A 13443-nucleotide genomic window follows, 5' to 3' on the forward strand; every position below is an offset into this window, starting at 1 on the left:
TCTTTTCTTTCTTTTGTTCTTTCATTCTTTCGTTCTTTTGTTCTTTCTTTCTTTCTTTTGTTCTTTTGTTCTTTCTTTTGTTCTTTTCTTTCTTTCTTTCTTTCTTTCTTTTTTCATTCTTTCTTTTGTTCTTTTCTTTCTTTCTTTCTTTTCTTTCATTCTTTCTTTCTTTTGTTCTTTTGTTCTTTCTTTTGTTCTTTTCTTTCTTTCTTTCCTTCTTTTGTTCTTTCTTTTGTTCTTTTCTTTCTTTCTTTTCTTTTGCTTGCTTGCTTTCTTTCTTTCTATCTTTCTTTCTTAACTTAGAACTAGATGGCCTTAAGTCTATGGGAAACCTAAGCTCTGTCTTTAAATTGGGTTCTGGGTAACCTTAAAAACAACGATTCACATCTTTTTGCCTTAGTTGTGCACTCACCTCTTTTATGTAGCACGGAGTCGTGTGTGGTTGTGTACTACATAAATACGCATCAAACTGAGGTGAATACCACAAAGTGACACCACTACCTGCCTGGAACCGTGAGGCGTTGTGAGCGATGCGCTGCTGACTTTGACTTAATCACTGCCTTCAAGTAGTTTATAGTGCATTGGGGAGATAAGACATAGAGCCAGCTGTAATACAGAATAAAATGCAGCATTGGGGGTGGGGATTGAGGGAAAAGCAAACTTATTTACAGCAGAGCCATTAGAAACCACTTAGGAGAGTTGTCAGGGGAGACTTCTATTTTGAGCAAAGGTGCCTGGAAAGATGAGTGGCTGTGTGCATGCGGGGTTGGAGGTACAGTGGAGTGGATTTTAGGTGATGGGAGCCTGCTGGAAATATGAAAAGGAAGGGAGTCCGGGAAATCCATGCAGTCAGTCCAGTGGGGTTTGTTCTGACTGAGACCTCAGAAATGGATTCAGCAGCCAAGTGACTAGAAGAAGCACTAGGGGTGCCCACGTGGCTCAGTCGCTTAAGCTCCCGACTTGGGCTCAGGTCAGGAAGGATCTCACGGTTCATGGGTTCGAGCCCTGCACTGGGCTCTGTGCTGACAGCTCAGAACCTGGACCTGCTTCGGATTCTGGAGAGAAAGAAAGAGGAAAGAAGCAGGTTGATTTAACTTGTTTGATGGGTTTGAGAGTCTCCGGAGGAGACCCAAAAGGTTGTATGTGTAACGAGAGATAAGACTTCTGGGCTGGAAATTGCCTGTGCAGTTGCTGAAGGAACATGGGAGAAATGACCGCAGAGCACTGGGCAGCGTGTCAAATTATTGCAGAAAGAACTGAGCATACCTGGCAGAGAAGAAGGAACTAAATTTTGGAGGAAGCGAGCCTTGAGGCAAATTTTGACCAAGTGAGAAAGTGAGAGGAGATGCAGGAGAAATTGTAGTGAAGTTTCCCTGGAGGTGGTGTCAGAAAATTCCATCCCTATGGTGACGTTTTAGTCCTGCCTGGTGTGTAAAGTAGAAGCATCAATGATAGGAGGGACGAGATAACAAAAATAGATGTTTTGGCTTGGTCAGTCCACCTGGAGGATAACGGATTAGTTATCCGTAAGTCTGGGGATATGGGGATGGAGGAAGGAGAGGGGGGCTGGTAGGTAGAGATGTATGATTGCAGTGGCCGGAATCAGCATCACATGTAGTAGAAAACGATAGTTACGGGGAAGGGCGTGACATGTGGAAGAACGTATGTTTAAAAGACCCATGCTAAACCAGGGTGAGTCAAGGCTTCTAACCAGTTACAGAGCTGCAGAGACGTGAAAAACAATCATGGACATTCAAATCAAAAAGCCACTTTAATGCCCCTTACTTTTTCTTTCTGGTGCTGATGCCCTTAAAAGTGTGCGGTCAAAAATGATAAAAGGATGGGGGGAAGCCACTGCAGGCCTCTGGGATCTCTGCTGCGGAAACTCTAGCATCTGTTGCAAGCACCACACAGGTTTTTTGTTTTTGTTTTTGTTTTTTTTTTGACAGCTATTAAGACTGCAGAAAATTGTTGGGGGGGTTCAAGGTACACCTATTGTTTGCTCAAGAGAAGAATATACCTCGGTGTGTGTATTCCGCACTCCCCAGAGAGGCTGTGTCCTGAGGATTGTGTGTGCTTCGATCGTGGGGAATCTTTTATGTTCCTATAACCATTGGCAACGTGTGCGTGGAACTGGTTTGTTGAATAACCATGACCATTGATTGAGTCTTGATCAAAAATGCAACTTTATTTTTGTTGTTCCTGAGTTTTATTGAACAGGGAAAATCTTCCCCTGTTCCAGTATGGATATTTCTATAAGACATGGTTTTTCATGGGCACCTGAGTGGCTCAGGAGGTTAGGCATCCAACTTCAGCTCAGGTCATGATCTCGAGGTTCGTGAGTTCGAGCCCCGTGTCAGGCTCTGTGCTGACAGCTTGGAGCCTGGAGCCTGCTTCAGATTCTGTGTCTCCCTCTCTCTCTCTCTCCGCTCCTCCTCTCCTTGCTCTCTTTCTCTCTCTCTCAAAAATAAATAAACATTAAACAAATTAAAAGAAAAAAAAAGACATGGTTTTTCAACTCACCCTTAAGAGATGCTGAGTTTGAGAGTGGTTTCAAATGTAAACACCCTATGATTTAGAAATAAGATTGCCCAGGCCTTTGGCAGTTAAAACTCCAAATGTCTTCACTACCTACCCAGGTCTGCTGCTGAGTGGATTCTGTCTGGGAAAGCAGCTGGCGGGAGGAGGCAGGAGTTTTGATGTGTCTGAGGGATTCCACCTTCAGGGAGTAGCTCCTGGCCATTTCCCATGAACGTCTTACTATTGCTGTGGTGTAACTGTACCCATCCTGCTGGCCCCTCAGTGCCATCCATTCTAGAATTCAGGTACCCGTATGTTCCGAGGACTCCCTTTGTCCGGGGCTTGCTTTCAGGATTCCAAATCTGAGAATTCCACTTCAAACGAAGTCTCTTTTCTGCTTAAATAGGATTCCTTCACAAACATTTAAAATGTGGAATATGGTCCATTAAACACGCACAGACTTATCGTCAGGCTAATGAATGAAAACATTTCTATTTTTGAGCAAAGTAATTATGTTGGTATTTGTAATTTCTGCATTCTCCCTGTCATCACCCCTGGTCGAGTGCTGGTCACCTAAACTGTTGCATAAATGTCCTTATTCTTCCTTAAGAGGCTCTTTCCATCCCCCCCCCCCCCCCCCCCCCCCCCCCCCCGATGGATCATATAAAAGAGGCTGATATAGGATAATCATCCTGTAATAGAGTTCTGGTTGTGTTTACTCAGTGCTTCTCAATCTTTTTTTTTTTTTTTTTTTGGAAATTTTATTTTTTTTAAGTTTATTTATTTTGAGAGATAGAGGGAGAGACAGAATCCTAAGGAGGCTCTGTGCCATCAGCATAGAGCCTGATGTGGGATTCAAACTCATATACATACTGTGAGATCATGACCTGAGCTGGAATCAAGAGTCAGACACTTAACTGACTGGGCCACCCAGATACGCTTGTGCTTCTCAAACTTGAACGTGTGTACACATGAGCTGGGGACCTTATTAAAATGCACATTCTGATTTTGTAGGTGGTTGGTGGGGCCAGAGAATTTGCATTGTAGCAAGCTTCCAGATGCTGCTGTTGCTGGGCCGAGGACCAAACGTTGAGTAATGAGGGCCTGCTTGGGTGTTCTCAAGGTCTGCTGTGATCTCACCTCAATCTTTCCAGTGAAAAGATTGCACAGAGCTGATCTCTGCTCACCGCAGAGATGACTCCATGCCTCTGATCTTGGAACTCTTTTAACCCAGAAGTCAGTTCATTCCAATAAATATCACATGCCTTGTGTTCTAGTTACCATGGCACATCCTGAAAACAGAGAACAAAACGCAGGTTTTTGAGTCCTGATGGTGACAACCAAATGTGGCTTTTCCTACACTAGAGACAGGGGTAGGCTTAGTATGCTGAAGGAGCCCAGAGATGTTCCGTATCCTGGTCGTGAACGGCTTCGGGTGAGGCCTTCTCTTAATTGGGTCTTGAAGGATGGTTCCCTAGAAAGTAAGAGGATTCGAAGCAAAAGTCATAGACTTGTAGGAAAGCATGAATGAAGTCTTTTGAAAAATCAGCTCTGTTTTTTGGAAAATAAGATTGAAAAAATTACTCATTGATTGTGAAGAACTCTGTGTGATATACTAAGGAGTGTGTTTAGACATCATGTTCGAGGTCCTAGGGAGAAGGCTGCATGCTTTCTGCACCAGCTTCTAGTGGTAGTGGCCTGTCTTTCCCCCCATTTTCGTATTCTTATATCTGTAACAGATCAGTAACTATTCATTGAATGATCTGATTTAGGTTTGGTTTTGGTTGTTTTTGTTTTTTGTGTTTTTTTTGCTTCCAAAAAAAGAAAAAAAAGTATAGCAGGATGATTGTAAAATACAGAGAAGTGAGGGACAAGGATACCAGTTTAAAGGCATTGGCAATAGTCCAGATATCAAATAATGACTAATGGACCAGTTACTGCCTGTGGGGAGATGGGAAGGGTAACCATCAGGTAACTATCATCCCTCTTTCACTCTGTCTGTTCAAAGCCTATGTGTATTTAAGGTCCAGTCCGATTGCTGCTGCCTCTACAAATCCTGTGTGTTTCACTAGTCTGACATGTGTGCCTGCCCTAAACTCCCAGGATATTGCAGAACTTGCCACTTTCTACCTTAAATTCTAGTTCTGTATGTGCCTTTTCTTCCATCATTTTCAAGTGTCAGAAAATAAAATGTTAAATAATCTTTAGCTTAGTGTCTCCTTAGATGGTAGATCTTTTTAAGTGAAGTGAAAACAGCCCACTTGGACCCAACACAGCCGGTTCTGTTGTAGCGTTGACATCTGGTCTCCCAGGTCATCACTGATAGGCTCTAAAGAGGTCATATGCTTTATTTCACAACTGAGGGATGTAACTGATGTCTGGCTTCATTTTGAGGAACTAAAAGGGGACACACTGGAAGGACTCCTAATCTTTCTGCTTAGACTGAGTAAAATGAATGTACAAAGAACATTATTAGCAAAATTATAATGATGACTGTTTAGAATGTTATTTCCTCAACAAGAAGAAGAAATGTATCATTTCCAGGAAACTTATTTTTAAACAGGGAACTTTATGATAGCGTTTATTGCAATCAGTTTAAGAAAAGCATGACTATCAAAAGTCTGTTTTCAAAACTTTAGCTTATTTTTATTTTGAAGTATTTCCTCCTTCTGTTCTTTCTAGTGAATGTGAGATTTATCCTCATGTGCTTGCTTATTTTCAGTTTGCTTTTCCTTTTTTTGTTTTCGGCTTTTGAGACTGACAACTGTGATTTATCCCCGGGAAAGCAAAAATCTTGGAAAAGTCATTATTTCAAAAAATCATTCAAAGGATGTATTTATTTTTTTCTTGGAAATAAAGTCGATTTTCTCAGCTCTGATCATATGAGATTATGGGCAAGTAGTCCTTAGTTCTGGCATGTGGACAAAACAGAAGCAGCCCCTGGAGAGAGAGAGTTCAAAATTCATGGCAGTAAGCACATGTTCAGTATGCCAATATTTATGGTGTCACAACCAAATTAAAACCATACCCTCTGTGATTTACATAAGTACGGTACCCAGACTACAGAGCGTTATGCCCAAGTTTCTCAGTAGATTTAAGGTAACACGGTTGTTCAGGACTCTCGGAGACCAGTCTGTTTGTTTTTATATTCATTTTATTCATCTCTGTGAGGGAAAGTGAATTATCTTCACTTATATTCGTTTTGCAGTCATCCCGAATTAGCAGGGGTGGCAGATAGCAGGGCTGAAAACTGACTTTGTGCTTCCATATACAGTTTATTCAGGCAGTTGTATCCTAATATTCTCAGTTCCTGTGCTGGGGGAGTTAGATGTATTGGTTACTGAGAGTGAACACAGATAGATGGGTAATTCTCAATCTTTCATTTCTCGTGTCTTACTCATGCTATTAGAAAACCAAGGTTTCACCAATTTGGAAAAAAAAAAAAAAACAGAATACATACTTTTGGCAGGAGGGCATACTTTATGTCTTTTTATGGCAACTTTTAAAGTAATACCATCTGGTAAGATTTTTAAGAACAATAAAGTTTCAGAAGCCCTGTTGAGAATACATCGTATTTCTCTACTTTGACCAAAGATATCTAGAAATGTATATTCTAACACATGATGCACTTGTACAGCAATGTAAGTGACAAAGATAATTCAAAAACTACAGTGGGGAGTAGGTTTGGTAGGAGCTAGTGAGTCACCTTTGCTGGTGGATATGACATTAGGGTGTTAATGCTTTCTTAATGACCCTTTTGAAAGTCCCAGATTTTTTCCAGATTCCTCCTGATTCCACTGTAGCAGGGACTCTAATCTAGAAAACAGTCTGGACAAGAACCCAGTTCCTGGATGTTTTTAATAGATTGGCTCTTTAGGGTTTTGAGAGACGGTCATATAACCATCATGCTATCAAGCAGAAATTTTTCACAACTGATGACTGCAAGTGGCAATCTTTTGTGAAGGCAGGGAGGTCTTCTCATTTATAGGATAAAATCATTTCTTAAGAGTAAGTCTCATGTGAACAAATGAAGCTTGACTATGTAAATCTTTCTTTTACTATGGGATAGAATCCAAGGTATGTAAGAAGTTATTTTATTTTTTGAGTTCAGTAATTTAAACATTGTGCTTCGGCTCTTTTTTGGTACTCCAAACATTTATTATTAAGGTTTCCTTTGGTGTTTCCTTAAAAAGACAAAATTCAGCATGTTTTCTTTGCAAACGATTGTCTTATACACAAAACAGAAAACAAACTTTCCTTTACTATTTTTTTCTCAGACCTAATTATTCAGTTGTTTTTATGCCTACGGATTTTTCAATGATCACAGATTTTTCACAGATCTTTTCATGTCTTATATTGGTGCTGGAAAAAAAAAAAACTGTTTGAATCCTGTGCAGATTAATACAAAAATACCGAGGAAATTTCCTTGGTTGTGTACTAGAAATTTGAGGAAGATCCCTGACTTTTGCAGTTTATTAGTGGATCAATTTATTGAATGTTTGGTGTTAGGTATCTCATGTATCAGACGGGTCTTAAGAGCTGGAGAAACCTGGCCTGTGCAGTTTCCATTCTCGTCTAGCTGCCAAAATTGATTTTTCCATTTTGTATATGACTTAGGTCTTTGTACTGTAATAGATGCCAAGTTGAAGAATTGTTTTTGTCTTAAAACATGATTAGATTGAGTCAATGCTGTCAATAATTTTAGTGAATAACAGAAAATACACTTTCACTTAAATGTTCTTGAAGATTTCTATTTGATTTTCTACATAGTAATGAATAATTACTATCTCCCTCAGTGATAACTGACAATAAATAAATATTACATTTCCTAAGAAACTTGGTAGTGTCATCCTAGGTCTGTGTGTACTAACTAACCTATAATTTAGGCTAACTCCATCATTATATTGTGACTTGAGATTCTTTGTTTCTGACTGCTTCATGATTCCTCTTATATTTTATGGAAAATACCTTGTTTATTTAAGTGCAAAGAGGATGTTGGTGAAATGAGATATTTAGTAAATGCTCTAGGAAAAAAAGAAGTTTTGATTATTTGAAAACCCTGCATTTTAAAAGCCAACAGATTCATGCTTTTGCCTAAATGTGTAATGCCTCATGTTATAAACAGGACATTTTTTGTTTCGTTTCAGTGGCCGTATTAAAACAGGTTACACAGCAAGTCAGCTAATGTGACCAATCGTTGTCATTATACAATTTTTTGGGGAAGGAAGTCTGAAGCAGAAGAATATTCCTGGGGGAAGGATTTCTTTTTTTTCTACCAATTTAGACCTTCACTGGCAGTCTCTTTCCCCTAAAATTTATGCTTGAAATGGCCCAGAGATTTTAAATGTGGGGCATGTTAGGGGCCTTAAGTACGTTGGTGGATTTAAGAATGATTTGCTTTGAACCTTCTTGCAGTGAATCTTCAGTAGAAAGCAAGGATTTTAATCTCTCCAACCAGATGGAGTGTGGATCTCCAGGCTCAGATTTTGGCTAAATTGAGAAAGACCTTTCTCTGGCTAGGTTAGTATTACGAAACTAAGGCTGGCTCTGGTACCGGGGCAGGGATTTCCTTCTTTTCATTATTATTTACCATTTGAATTGTATTTGACAGGTTAATATCAAGACCCACAACAAGAAACCACTCAGGAGTCCTGGTTAACTTATGCCCACTTAATGACATATCAGTTGACATTTTTATTCTGAAATCTTTGCCAGTTTTTATCATTGACTGAATTTTTCATTCCATGAATTTGTAAAGCCGTTTAGCAATTCAACAGTTCTAAATTTCAAAGATCTATATATCTGTGAAAGTAAGTAGAATGTTTCCAATTGCAGCACTGCTCTTCAAGTTTCCTAGTGAATTGTGGGGGCGGGGGAAAAAGGCAAAAAAAAATCCTTTTTTCTACCCTTTCAGGTTCTGTTGTATTTGAATTTAACTGACAGAAGTCAAATTATCAGGAAAAAAAGGCATATAGATTTTGTTAATATTTTTAGTTTTCTGTGGACAAGGGCTTTACAGAAAGGAATGAAGAGCTCAACGTAGCAGTTAGACTCAGAGGCTTATATACCATTTTAGCAAAGGGCTATAAACTGTGGGAGAATTATTGGCTCTAAAACACATGGGGAAGGGGCGCCTGGCCGCCTCACTTGGTGGAGCATGTGACTCTTGATCTCCAGGTTGTAAATTCGAGTCCCATGTTGAGCGTAGAGATTAGTTAAAAATAATTTATGCCACCTTCACAAAGGGAAATTTATGCTCTGCTTTTAGGCAGATAAGGGGAAGACAGAGAACTTTTCCTGCATTTGTTGATTCTCACTCGCCGTAGGCTCAAAATGATCCTTCTGCCAAAGCGGCATATTTTGGGGTGGCATCCCTTCATAACCGTCAGATATAACAGTTGGCTTTTTCTAATAACCTGTATGTTCTAGAAAAGGGGCATGGGGGTGCTGGTGGTGTGTGGTTGCTGGTGCTTTTGTACCTCTGAGCAAAGCTATTTTTATTTTCTGGTCCACTCCTTCTTCTCCTGTAGGTAAAGCTGACAGTTACAAATAATATGTCATCCGGTTTTTAATAGTTTCTGCCAGGACTGGATCTATACCATCTCAGATATTTCCTCAAACAGGGTAGGGAGGAGGGGCAGGGCGAAACAGTCTACATCCTCATTTGTGGCATTCTTGATTTCCGTAGAAAATCCGAGGTCATTCTAGTAATATCCAGTTAGGAAATGTGAAGTGTTATGACTCACTTTATTTTGGCTTTGCACAATATAGAAAATTTCTTGGCTAGGAAGGAATTCCTTTTCAAACTGCCAGTCCTCCCCAACAATTCTGAATAGGTAGTTCTCTCTCTGCACATTCTTTTGGGTTTAACTGCTGTGTAACCTCCTAACCCCTCATTAATAATTTCCTGAGGCTGGTTTGTTATAAAGAAACATCGCAGCACAGACTGTGTGTGTGTGTGTGTGTGTGTGTGTGTGTGTGTGTAAGTATGTGAGTGTGTGTGTGTGTGTGTGTGTGTGTGATTACTCCTTAATGACCAACTCAAATGGTATTAATGCTCTGAAGGAAAAAACAAGTGAACATTAGCTTCTTTCCCATTAGTGCGCATGTTAATCAAGGAGATCACACCCTTAGGCAGAAAGTAATGAATGCTTTTTAACTTCTCTTCATTATTCAAATTAAATGGCCCATTTTCTATATTGTACACACATTTCAATGGCTTGAGCATTTAAAGGAATAATCATGGATCTTTCAAAGCCTTCTTAATATCAGGATTCCAGAGAATAAATTTGTCTCTTTTTGGTTCTTAACAAGAACAAGAAATCGCCAAGGAACTGAACGTGTTTTGAGATGGGCACTTGGGCTTCCATTCTTCCACCCTGTAATCTCTTCTCACCTTTCTCATATTTCAGCTACACATGCCATCGGTGAATTTGACACTGGTCCCGTGTTGGTCAGTAGAGTAATAAACCTCCCACGAGAAATGCTGTGAATTATACACAGTTGTTGTTACTCATGGGATTTAGGGTGGTGATCAAAATGTGGTGTCCTCTTGGGAAAACGCTCACACTACGCTAAGTGAAGAAGCAGGGTGACAGTAGCATTGTAAATATTTTTATGCGTGCCCACATACATCTTTCCACATAAGTAGAAAGACTAAAATGAAGTATAGTCAAATGTTATTAGAATTTTGTCTAGAGGGGCTGTAGGGGAGCAGTGGGGGTGTTGATATTTTATTTCCTAAAATACATTTAGGATTTGCTAAATTTTCCATAATAATCTATACTATTTCTGTCATAGAAACAACGCTGTGCAGATTCTAAGCCTAATTTAAACAGTGAGGAAGGGGGGCAAATACAAACAATAGCCTTTTCTTCTATTCTAAAGGAAAGCACCTAAAATGCAAGACTTGTTTTTTAGAAGCTTAGGAGATGGCATTCTGAAAGGTGGCCCTTTGGGGTTAAGATTTAAAGTTGACTCTTAATTTTATCCCAGAGGCTAGATGTGGATAAGCAAAGCAGTAAGGCTGTTGCGGCAGCCGGTGAGGAGAGCCATCACAACAATTATCTGTGTTGTTTTTGGCACTTTGCAGGAAATGTTGTTTTCATAAGACCTAAGAGTTTTGTCTGGGAAGAAAGAAGATAGCTGCCAACATTTGGCACCATATGGGATTTTCTTCTTTTTTCTTTTGTTTCTTTCCTTTTTTTTAAAAAAAAGCTTAGCGTGTAGTCTGTACATCCTGCTCTTAAGCCTGAAAGATCAAGAAAATATTATGGGGTGTTTTTTTCCCCCGTACACTTGCTGGAAACATCTGGAACATGCCATTTGTTTGCACACCACAGGCTTTAAGAGTGTGATATAAACCATGATAAAAACCCAAAATCAAACCCCTGCCTTCCTTTGCAGCTGCGTTCTATAGCGCACTGTGAGCCAGGGTCTGTATTGACCATACAGATGCTCGCCAATCACATTTATCGAGCCTGGTGGATTGAGAAACCGCACGTTACTTGACTTTCTAAGTACGGTGTATCCTTCAGGCATACCAGCACCTGGTCCCTCATGGAAATCAGGCAGCTTCTGCCTGTACTGCATTAACCCTGGGGCTGCATGCTCACGCGCTTTGCAGTATGTAAGCTCATCTGTTCGGTGAGCCTTTTAGAAATTCAAGAGTAAAAATTATTTCAGACCCCAGGTGTAAAGCAGGTAGGAAATTCTCCTCTAAGGAATAATACTATTTCATTTTTGGAAGAAATACTATAGCTGCATTTATGACACTAAACTTTCAGTTAAGGGAAAGGAAAAAAAAAAAGACGAGTGGTGAAGACTTTGTTTTTTTATACTTGTGATTGAAATTACACCTCAACCGAGGCTCACATTTTGGGATTTCACCCATGATAGGTTCATCTAACACATAAGAAATGAAATAAGTAACAAATAAAAAACCCAAATAAACAAAACCCACAAAGTAACAAAAAACTACATGTTTTGTTTCCTGCATCTCATTTTTCTCATATTGCTCGTATCCTTCGTCGTCATGCCTTCATTTTGGTGTTTAATTATTATGGTTTCATGTCTCAGGTGAAAACTTCTGTCTGCAGAGTCCAGAACCCCTCAAAGTGCATTGACCTCTGAGACTAGGATCGTCTCAAGGGAGAACTCTACATTAAAAGGGAGTTTTGAGGAGGGAAGTAAATTTGGAGCTTTGAGTAGGGAAGGGAGTGCCAAAGCAACCCTGTGTGTAAACTGTGGAGGGTAGGGAACATCCACGGCAGAGGCCTGGGGGGCCACTGCTGTGTGTATATATACAGATCCATAATAGGAGATCACTAGTCAGGGCCTTGTGTGTGTTCCTCCTTTATTTCCCCATTGGTCTTCTGCCCTGTTTACTTCCTGGTGTCAAGAATCCTAAGAGATCCAAGGGCGATTCCTTTTGTTTCATTCTGCTGCCCTCCTTTCCTTATGCAGTTTAAGATTCGTAATGGTGACTCATGACCACTGTGCTATGAGAGAGTTGGAGCCGGGTGATGCACACGCACGCTCCTGCGTCCAGCCCTTCTCAGCTTTGGAACAGACATTACTCTGGCCCTCTACCCTCTTCACCAAACTAATTGTAAACATTACTTCAAGCATTCTGAAATGAACGTGAAGATGTCTTTTTAATGCTTTTGTTCTGGAAAGTTTCAGGGCTCGCAGAGTCTTTAAAAAAATTGGGAACGTGCCCCCGGGAGCGACGTAGGTATGGTCTCGTGAAGTCCTCCTTGCCTTGTTTTCCCAGAGGTGAAGTCATTTTCTTAGTCATGTAGATCTTGGAAGCAGGAACAGAACACAAGTGTAGCTCTCTGTGCTGGGCTCTGTCGGGCTCGACCCAACATGCTCCGTTCAGGTTGTCTTGTTGATAAATAGGTGAACTCTTGAGAGAAGGCAGGAGCTCTTCCCTCAGTGCTTTGGCAGTTTTGAGCTCACTTGTTGCTCAGAAAACGGATTCGTCCTTTAACAAATACCGTGCTCACTAAACGAAGAAATAGTATCAAGGCCTTTTGTCAAACCAGGTAAAAACCTTGCTCTGGCTTACTCAGTTTATAATTTTCATTGCGAAGCAAATGAAATCATCTTGGGTGAAATATTGTGTCGTATGCTTCCAAATGGGTTGGTCTCTTTTTCCGATTTATACATCTTGTATTTCCGGGTAGTTTGTTTACCATATGCTGTGAAACCAGAGCTATTATTTTTGCCTCAACCCGAGAACATGTTCAGTGTTCTAGGTGGCAGATAAGGAGAGACTTCAGCCTCTCACTTCAGATTTCTTGAGTTTTAAAAATTATTTTCTCCATATCTTCTTTGTCAGAGGTGAATAATATTAAGTAGTACTTTCTGCAGGACTCACCGTACTCCTATCTGCATATTCTGTAGGCTGTTTTTTTTTAAAATTTTTTTAACGTTTATTTATTTTCTTGAGACAGAGAGAGAGAGACAGAGCATGAACAGGGGAGGGTCAGAAAGACGGGGAGACACAGAATCTAAAACAGGCTCCAGGCTCTGAGCTGTCAGCACAGAGCCCGACGCGGGGCTCGAACTCATGGATCGCAAGATCATGACCTCAGCTGAAGTCAGACGTTTAACCGACTGAGCCACCCAGACGCCCCTCTGTAGGCTGTTTTAATAGGTGGGAGGACATAACCTACTTTGTCCAGTTTTTTTCATAAACAAAATGCATGCTCCACAGTTTACAAGAAGATTAAAGTATGATGTCGTTGGAATGATATTAGCAACCAAATATGAGAAGAAGACAGAATGTGAATTCTGATTTCTTAGTGTTCAGCGGTTGGTTTGGGTGAGACGTGGCTAGCTTGTGGCAGCAGAGGGCTGGAATCCTTCTGATAAGGGCCCAGGTGCTTCAAGAGTCATACTGAACTCATGAGCACC

The 13443-nt window shown here is 40.4% G+C and overlaps 1 protein-coding gene across 3 annotated transcripts in view; it reads left to right on the forward strand.

The window, feature by feature from the left end:
- The window catches only part of PDGFC (platelet derived growth factor C), a 203367-nt gene that overhangs the window by 12857 nt on the left and 177067 nt on the right, over window positions 1–13443 (forward strand). The gene's annotated exons all lie outside the window — the stretch shown is intronic.

This window comes from Panthera leo, chromosome B1, assembly GCF_018350215.1.
Source record: "Panthera leo isolate Ple1 chromosome B1, P.leo_Ple1_pat1.1, whole genome shotgun sequence".
NCBI classification, from domain to species: Eukaryota; Metazoa; Chordata; class Mammalia; order Carnivora; family Felidae; genus Panthera; species Panthera leo.